Source organism: Carettochelys insculpta, chromosome 5, assembly GCF_033958435.1.
Source record: "Carettochelys insculpta isolate YL-2023 chromosome 5, ASM3395843v1, whole genome shotgun sequence".
NCBI lineage: Eukaryota > Metazoa > Chordata > Testudines > Carettochelyidae > Carettochelys > Carettochelys insculpta.
Genome location: NC_134141.1, coordinates 91,163,978 through 91,172,301, shown reverse-complemented (window position 1 = coordinate 91,172,301; position 8,324 = coordinate 91,163,978).

Here is an 8,324-nt window from a genome sequence, read left to right as displayed (position 1 = left end):
ATAACTGTGTAGTCAGTAACAGAAGCTGTGAAAACAGGAAATGTTAACCTCTTGAAAACGGCAGAATGGTTAAAGCAATGTGATGGGGACATACAAACATCTAAAACAATGCAAGGTGGAGATCTACTGATAGAATGTACACATAATGTCTGCTTTTCTCCTCTCTTATGACAGCGCCATTCAGCAAACAAAAATTTATCTTCACCTATATTCTTCTTTATATAATCCTCAGACAATCTTGGTGGTACTCCACATATAATCCTGCTTACTTTCATCAGGATTTTAGGCAGTTGACAAACTAATTGCATTTTTCCCTAAGGTCTTTCTTGCTGCACTTCCTTAAGGATACTGGACCGAGTGAAAAGACAAGGGGGGAAAAAAAGCTTGGACAACAGAAAGAAAAAAAAGATAAAGTTGAGGAGATACAAACTAGGGAGTGGGAACTAGTGGAAGGGCCAGTATTTTGGGATAGTCTGTGGCCAGAAAGCACTGCTGCAGGAGTAGGGTTAACTACTATGGCAGGGCTCTACAGGGAATGAGGTTCCGGGCATGAAACACATGACTAGAAGGAGGAGAAGGCCAGTATGAGTGGACTTTCAACATGGAAAAACCTGCAGGATTAGTACCATGGCCTCATAAAGTACTGAAGTTGAGCCCTGTGAGAGATGATGAACCTATGGTTTAGAGTTGGGCCTCAGAGCAGGGAGATCTTTTTTATACCAACTGGGACTCTGTTACCTCAAAACAGGACTGAATGTTAGGTGACTTGCCTGGAGGCCTGAGTAGGGTGACCATATCTCCCTGTCCCAAATACGGGACAGGAAGATATGGGAAGGAGGGGTGGGTCCTCCCAGCTCCACCAAGCCCCAGGGCTCGGGGAGGTGACTTAGTGCTCTCTGACCAGCAGGTGCTGGCAGAAGAGGTTAGCGAGGAGGGCCCAAATACGGGATAATTAGTCCCTTTTTAAAAATAAGTAGGGATTTCCGTTTGGTATCCCAAATACGGGATTGTCCCAGCAAATACACGATGGATGGTCACTGCAAACCTGAACCACAGAAGACCCACTCCCTGAGGGAGCTGGGAAAGACACTTCCATGGAAAAAAGTGATGACTAGAGGGGGATGAGACAGATGAAGTCCTCTGCAATGCTATGTCTGGCCTGGAGGAGGCACCCCTAAAGATAAAATTAGACTGTTCACAGTGATCTATTTTGATAGGCCGCCTACTGCAAAGGTCTTACTGCCTATGGGAGGATTTCTCTTCCCTCTCACACTCCCCAGTCAATGCCCACTCAACAGTTACAAACAAAAGACCAGTTATATTACTTTCACCATGCTACTCTACAGCAGATCCTTTTGCCATCCTGCAGTGATTGCATTCACTTTCCTATATGGGGTGAATCTAAATAATTTCACTACCGCTCTGGGTTTATGCCTGTAGAACAAAGGACTAGACAAAGCTGATTAAAAGAATATTTAAGCCTTAACTAAATGGCAGTGCTATTATGAAAATAGATGTTAAAATTACATTTTGGTAATGCATATGTATTGTTATATATACATATATCTACAAAATTTGCTCAGTTTACAATTATAACCAGAAGCTGGTTAACTATCAGAACTGCAAACTCACAGTGGAATAATAAGATAATACTAGCAAGCATTTATAAATACATTTAACAATAAATGTACTAAAGTTGTGACAATTAAGAATTTTATTTTTCTTTTAAATTTCTCTAGCAAACTAGCCGTAGAATTACCTTTGTTTTGAGCGATCTTAAGAAAAAAAATTCTGTAGACAACTGAAAAATGGCTGAACACAAATGACATTGATTTTCTCCAGAATATTAATCTGACAGGAGGAACCAGGCATAAAACACTTCAATCCAAAAATAATTTTAATAAATATGAGTTTGTTATACAAGTTTTATGGCTTCATTTTGCAGTAACATTTGCTAGCCATCTGGGAGTGTAAAAAAAAAAGACATATTGGAGTGATCTATTACAGCATGTTTAACATATTTTATTAGTTATTGCATATTATGTTAGAACATATGCAAAAAAGTAAAATTGTAGATCGTGATCTCTAGATTTCAGAAAAATCAAAAGATATTTAATGAAATATTATCATAGTCAGTGAACTTCTGAAGCAATAACTAGGAACAGTTAACTGAAGTGACTGTTGAATAGATTCTCATACAATATATAAACTTGTACATTTAGAATGGCACTTACAGAAGTGTTAAGCATTGAGCTAACAGCACTACCACTGAAGTCAACATTAATTTCATTGAAGGACACTAAAGCCATTGCTGAGCAGTAGAACCTAATCCTGCTCCCTTTACAGTCAATTTCAGTGGGAAATTGACCAGGCTCATGGCCATTAAAGCATTAACAAAATCAGATTTTTTTCACTCTTTCTGTCACCTTCTCTCTTTTATTTTAATTAAAAAGCAAAACTCTTTGGAAGAAGCAGGGCTACAACTGGAGATGCCTCAGATGTGCGCTGGTAAATAATATTTGAAATCAAATTGTTGTTTGAATTGTTGTAGCTGTATTGGTCCCACATTATTAGCGAGGCTGGCTACGGTTACACTGCAGGACTCTTGTCAACAGGAGTCACTGTCAGGAGAGATTTCCCGCCAAAACTGCTGACAGAGGCTAGGTCTACACAGCAGGTCCATGCTAATGAGCAGAGTCAAAATTGAAAGTGGCTGCTCATTAGCATTATCCCATAGCTCATTAGCATAGCTGCACGAAAGGTCGGTCTTGGCAAAGTGGGTGCCAGCAGTAAAGAGGCCATCTGGATCTGCCCCTGCTGGCAAAAAGCCCCTCTGTTGCCAGCCCCTTATGCCTGATGTGACAGAGGGGCTTTTTGCTGGCAAGGGCACGTACACACAGCCTCTTCACTGCCGGCACCCCACTCTGCCGAGACCGAGCTCTCGCACAGCTATGCTAATAAGCCACGGGATCATGCTAATGAGCAGCCATTTGCAATTTTGACACCGCTCATTAGCATGGACCTGCCGGGAAAGCCGCACTGTGTAGATGCAGCTAGAGTGTAGCCACACACAAAAGCAAATTGGGAGAGTACTCCACTCTGTTGACAGAGCAGCCAACTGCCTGACTGCTCTCTCAACATAACAGGCACCTGGAAGCACTGCCCATTGTTGTGGATGCCCTCTCTGTCAAGACGCACCCTGCGGGCATTTACACAGTTTTTTGTCGACAGCTGTCAACAGCAATGTTATGCCTCAAAGCTCTGAGGCAGAATACTGCCAGCCAAAGTGCCACATTTTGTCCAGATACGCTCCATTAGTTTTTTGCCAAAACTGGGGTTTTGCCAGCAAAACTTGCTAGTGTAACCATAGCCTTTATGTCTAGACTGCACGTTTCTTTCTACAGTAGTTTTGTCGACAGAGTGTGTGCCCAGACTGCACATCTGTCAGCAGACATCTGCTGGTTGGGAACGTTCTGTCGACATCCCCGTACACCTTGTTCCATGAGGAAGAAGGGCTGTCTCGACAGAGGGACTTTTCTGACATTTGGCCCCATGTGGACGGGCCAAATGTCGGAAAAGCCTTTGCTGACAGTTCTTGGCAGTCCGGAAAAACCTGAGTCTCTCATTGGACCAAGTTTTGCTGATGAAAGAAACAATCTTTTCTGCCACAAAACATGATGCTGAAATCATTTGGGCAGTGTATTCCTTTTGCTTGCACCTAGGTAATTTTGTTTTTCCACATGAACTACTGTAGTTCATTTAGCATTAGAAAAAAGTGATACGGAATGGAAATTGATAGGGCACCTCCAGGGATGGAGCTGCTTCCTCCCGCTGTGATCCAGATGCAGTCTGAGAGACTTGGGGTTGCCCTCATCCACGCCCTGGTGTTCCAACCTCAGGGGCTGCGGGGGACAGCACAGAGCTGGACCACCAGTGCAGGCGCCCTGCTGCAGAAGTTGAGGGTCAAGCCTTGAGCCCATGGCCCACCTGCAAGGTGGTCACAAACCACTAGTGGTGTGCAGACCGTACTTTGAGAACCATTGCTCTATCCTATCCAATCATTTTAACAGAAATATGCGTTGTTATTGTGGGTAAAGCACTCCTCTCTTCCAATGTATCCAATGCTAGTGCTTTTCACTGAATACATGCAGGAGAGCACAAATTTGATAAAGCCCCCACAGACAGATCCACAAAAGCCAAATTAACTTGGCAGACAGAGAAGGGTTCAGAATGGTTTCCACAGCCTTGCTGATACATGGTGACTTAATTAATTCTGAGAGGTTCATACATCTTATCAGGAGAGTGTAAAATTTTGTCAAAGCCTTTGTGTCCCTGGCTTGAGTTATTTCCCAAGTTACCTCCTAGTCACTACCTTTCAGTTTTCTTTGCAATAGCACAATCATGTTTGCTTAACTGTACTAGACACGCTTTGTCACTTTTCAGTGCCCTTGATTTACTCTTGAGCCTGCCTTATCCTTTAGTAAACTTCGGCAAGGTTTGCTGTAGCTTGTCTTATTTAATTTTGTATTGCAATGTATTGGGCTATTGGTAAAAACATCTCTCTGTGAATTGCCATCCGTACCACTGATGCTTGTATGAATGTTAAATAGTAATTTAGAGTGAGAATAATATAATATTTCAGTTGTACACAACTGTACACAACTGTACACAACTGTACAACTGAAATATTATATTATTCTCACTCTAAATTACTATTTAACATTCATACAAGCATCAGTGGTACGGATGGCAATTCACAGAGAGATGTTTTTACCAGTAGCCCAATACATTGCAATACAAAATTTTTGGAAACCAATCTGTAAGCAGGAATCAGCAATAAGAACTAAACATTTATCTATTTCATATAACAAAGTTTAATGATTTTTGTTTTATTTATTAGCTCTCTTCAAATGAACAGCTATTAAATTGTCAGTAAGGTCCATATCCAGGTGAGGAATTAAGCACTAAATCCTAATCTTTGGGACCACTGCAACATACAAATCCCCATTTGTTTGCTTCCTAACACTGTGGGGCTGCATCTACACTAGCAAGTTCTTTCAAAAGATTTTTTGAAAGAAGGGGGCTCTTTTGAAAGACCCCATCGTGTGTCTACACACAAAAAGTGTTCTTTCAAAAGTAAATCAAAAGAACGCAGTGCTCCTTCCAAAAGCACTCTTCCACTCCCCTTTCAGGAAAATGCGTTCTTTCGAAAGCTTCTTTTGAAAGAAAATGTGGAGACGCTCCACAAGCCCCTTCTATCGAAAGAGCAGTCCTCGTGGCACCTGATTTTTCAGTCCCTGGTCCATTCTTTTGAAAGAGCAGGGGCTGTGTGGATGTTGTCTTCTGAAACAGCAGATCGCTCTTTTGGTCTGCTTTTTTGTGTGTGGATGCACTCTTTCTAAAGAGGTTCTTTAGGAAGAGATCTTCCGGAAGGTCTTCATTCGAAAGATCTCTGTAGTGTAGATGTAGCCTAGGTGTCTACATTTTTGCTGTAAAAATTACTGAGACACAATGCTTCCTCACTTTAAGTCTCTGGGTGCCGATCTCCCACATAAGCCTGAGCACAATATACAAACTAAGAAAAGATAGGCAGATGAACACCTATTTCACCTGTGGGGCCTGATCTGGTAGTTGTGCTCAATCTTTCCTAGTGAAACTGCTGCACTGTGTGTAAAGAAGAATCAATGGGCCAGAAAGCAGGAGAAAATGAGTGACTTTATAATCTGACATTCAGACCAGCAACTGGGAGGTAGGGGACTCAGACTACATTTTTCCAGCTCCAGTAATTCTTTATTTGTACATAATGGAGCAGTTTCAACTAGTGACATGGAGAGAGGACCACATCAGAATATCCCACAGCTCAATGGGCAGAGCACCTTTCTGAGAGGTAAAAGTCCTCTGTGTAACTTCTTTCATTCCCTCTTCCTGAGGAGGGAACGTAAATGTAGGGGAATGCCTCCTCCTCCTCCTTTTGTTTTGTGTGGAGAGAGGGATATACCTCACAAGAAACTACTTAGCTGCCTAAACTCCCTGACTCTAGGACAGGGTTTTCTGCTGTGACTCACAAGAGAAAGGGGACTTCCTCCAGTGTGAATTTTGGCACCCAACTGAGAAGAGCAGATCTTAGAACACAGCCCTTTCATGAGTATTTCCCACTGGCTAGTTTAGGCACCCTTTGCCTAGTGTGCAGGCTTTTGTGAATCCCATTCTTAGACTCCTATTTCGTCCCATGCACTGTGTAGGGAGTCTTGGTGCCTAATTCAGGCTTTGTGGTTTCTATAATTTTTCCTGCGTATTTTTAAGAACATAAAAGTTAGGCATTGCCTCATTTCTTTTGTACATCTGGGCTAAGTGTATTTTCCTTGTGTGAGCAGGAAATCATCTCCTGAATTTTGGCTGTATTGGTAACTCAAATATGAGCCAAATACAAACTACAGCTTAAGCTTTTCCACAAACCTAGCTCTTCTGAGGGATTTCTGAAGGATTCCCTTATCTCTGTTTATCGTGCCCCCTGGGCAAGAAAGTACCACTCTCTCATATCCTTTGCAAGTTAAGAAGCCAAACTTGGCACAATCAATAACCAGAATTTACTCAGCAATCTTGTTGATAGTCCTACTCCTACTGTCATTCATAGTGGGTAAACACCAGAAGAGCCCTGGATTACTCCTGCACATGATTTTGTATCTTGCTTCATGTTAGGTTTCATCTTTAAGATAAACTTGAGGAAAATAAATTAAACCCCCACTTTAACATTTTCTTTCTTAGTAAGGTCATTGTTGAAGGGTATGTTCAGAGAGTCTGTATAACTCCCTGGGAATCTGAATAGACTTTGTGTCAACAGCAAGCATTCAGTCACTTTAGATTGCATCTTTTCCTAGTCTATGGGCTTTTCATGGCTTAGCAGTGGCTCCTACTGGGCATCTCTGGATCTCAGCTGCACTCTTTTCTATGTCAAAGCTAATATGTCTTGAATCCTGCTTACTTAAGAAGCCACCCCTCAACATGAGCTGCCACTGGAATAGGGGCTGGACTTGATAGCTTTTTAGGTCTTTTCCAGCTCTATTGTTCTGTGAATAGAAGACATTTGGAGCACTTACACTAGCAATTGTCTGGATTGTAAAATCAAAGGATTGGTACCTGGGTTACTTTTGACTCTGGAATTACTTCCTTAGCTGATTGAGAGTCTAAACTTATTTTCTTTTAGGCTACGTCTACAGTACAGTGATCTGTCGACACAAGGTACTGACAGAAAATATCTTCTGACAAAACTTCTGTGGACAGATTGCAGCCACACACCAAAGCTGATTGCTCTGTCGATCCGCTCTGTTGACAGAGAGCGGCCAGACTGCCCAGCCAATCGGAAGCACAGCAGACTGGGCTGCCCAGTGTCCTGGAAGACCCGTCTGTCAACAGAGGGCCACCTGGAGTGCCCACACTGGCTTTCTGTCAACAGATTCTGTCAAGAAAGGTGTTCTGCCTCCTGGGGGAAAGGCTGAATGCTGTCGACAGAAGTGCTGCGTTCTGTCAATTTACTGTCGACAGAATACATTTGTAATGTGGATGCTCCATGAGTTTTGTTGACAAAACTCTCTAATGCAGAGATAGCCTTTGAGTATAGGACAAAGCCCATATTTTATTCCAGGCAATTTTCTGTAAAGGGTAGGTGGGAGAAATATTGGTCTGGGAGATAGCCAGTATTCTTTTGCTACTGAAAAATGGCAAGCTCACATGTGTTTTTATTTAATTAAGTACATGTACCCTGAGCTGTATGGAGAGTACAATTCATACCTATGATAAAACTATTTACTCTAGATGGCTATCAAATAATCTGCCAGTACAAGACAGCCAAAACACTGCATTCTCTGAGTAGGCTTGCATCAGTATGTTTAAAAATATTATTTAACAAACATTTTTGGCTGGAACTGTATTCGCCCACACTTCTGTCCAATGCATGCTGCCCCAGGGAAAAAGGACTACCACGGCCTTCTCTCATCACAGCAGCTTGGGGCCAGGTGAGAAATGCCTCTTCAAATGATGTAAGGCTAACAGTGATATTCTCATATGGAGAAGCTACAAGATGCTGCTGGTTACCAAGCCTGGTAGAGGCAACCCTAAACTGACTCTGTCACATATGGGTCATGCACACACCACTAAACACCATTTTCACAATTTGTGTGGTGCTTCTGCCTAATCCTTTAAATTGCCTCACCCCTGCTTCCATCCCAGCTGGCAACAAAGTCTTGCAAGATACAGAACTCAAAACAGACCCTTCAGAACAGTAACCCATTCTGCAGACATTTCTGCGGGGCTGCAGTTTTCCCACG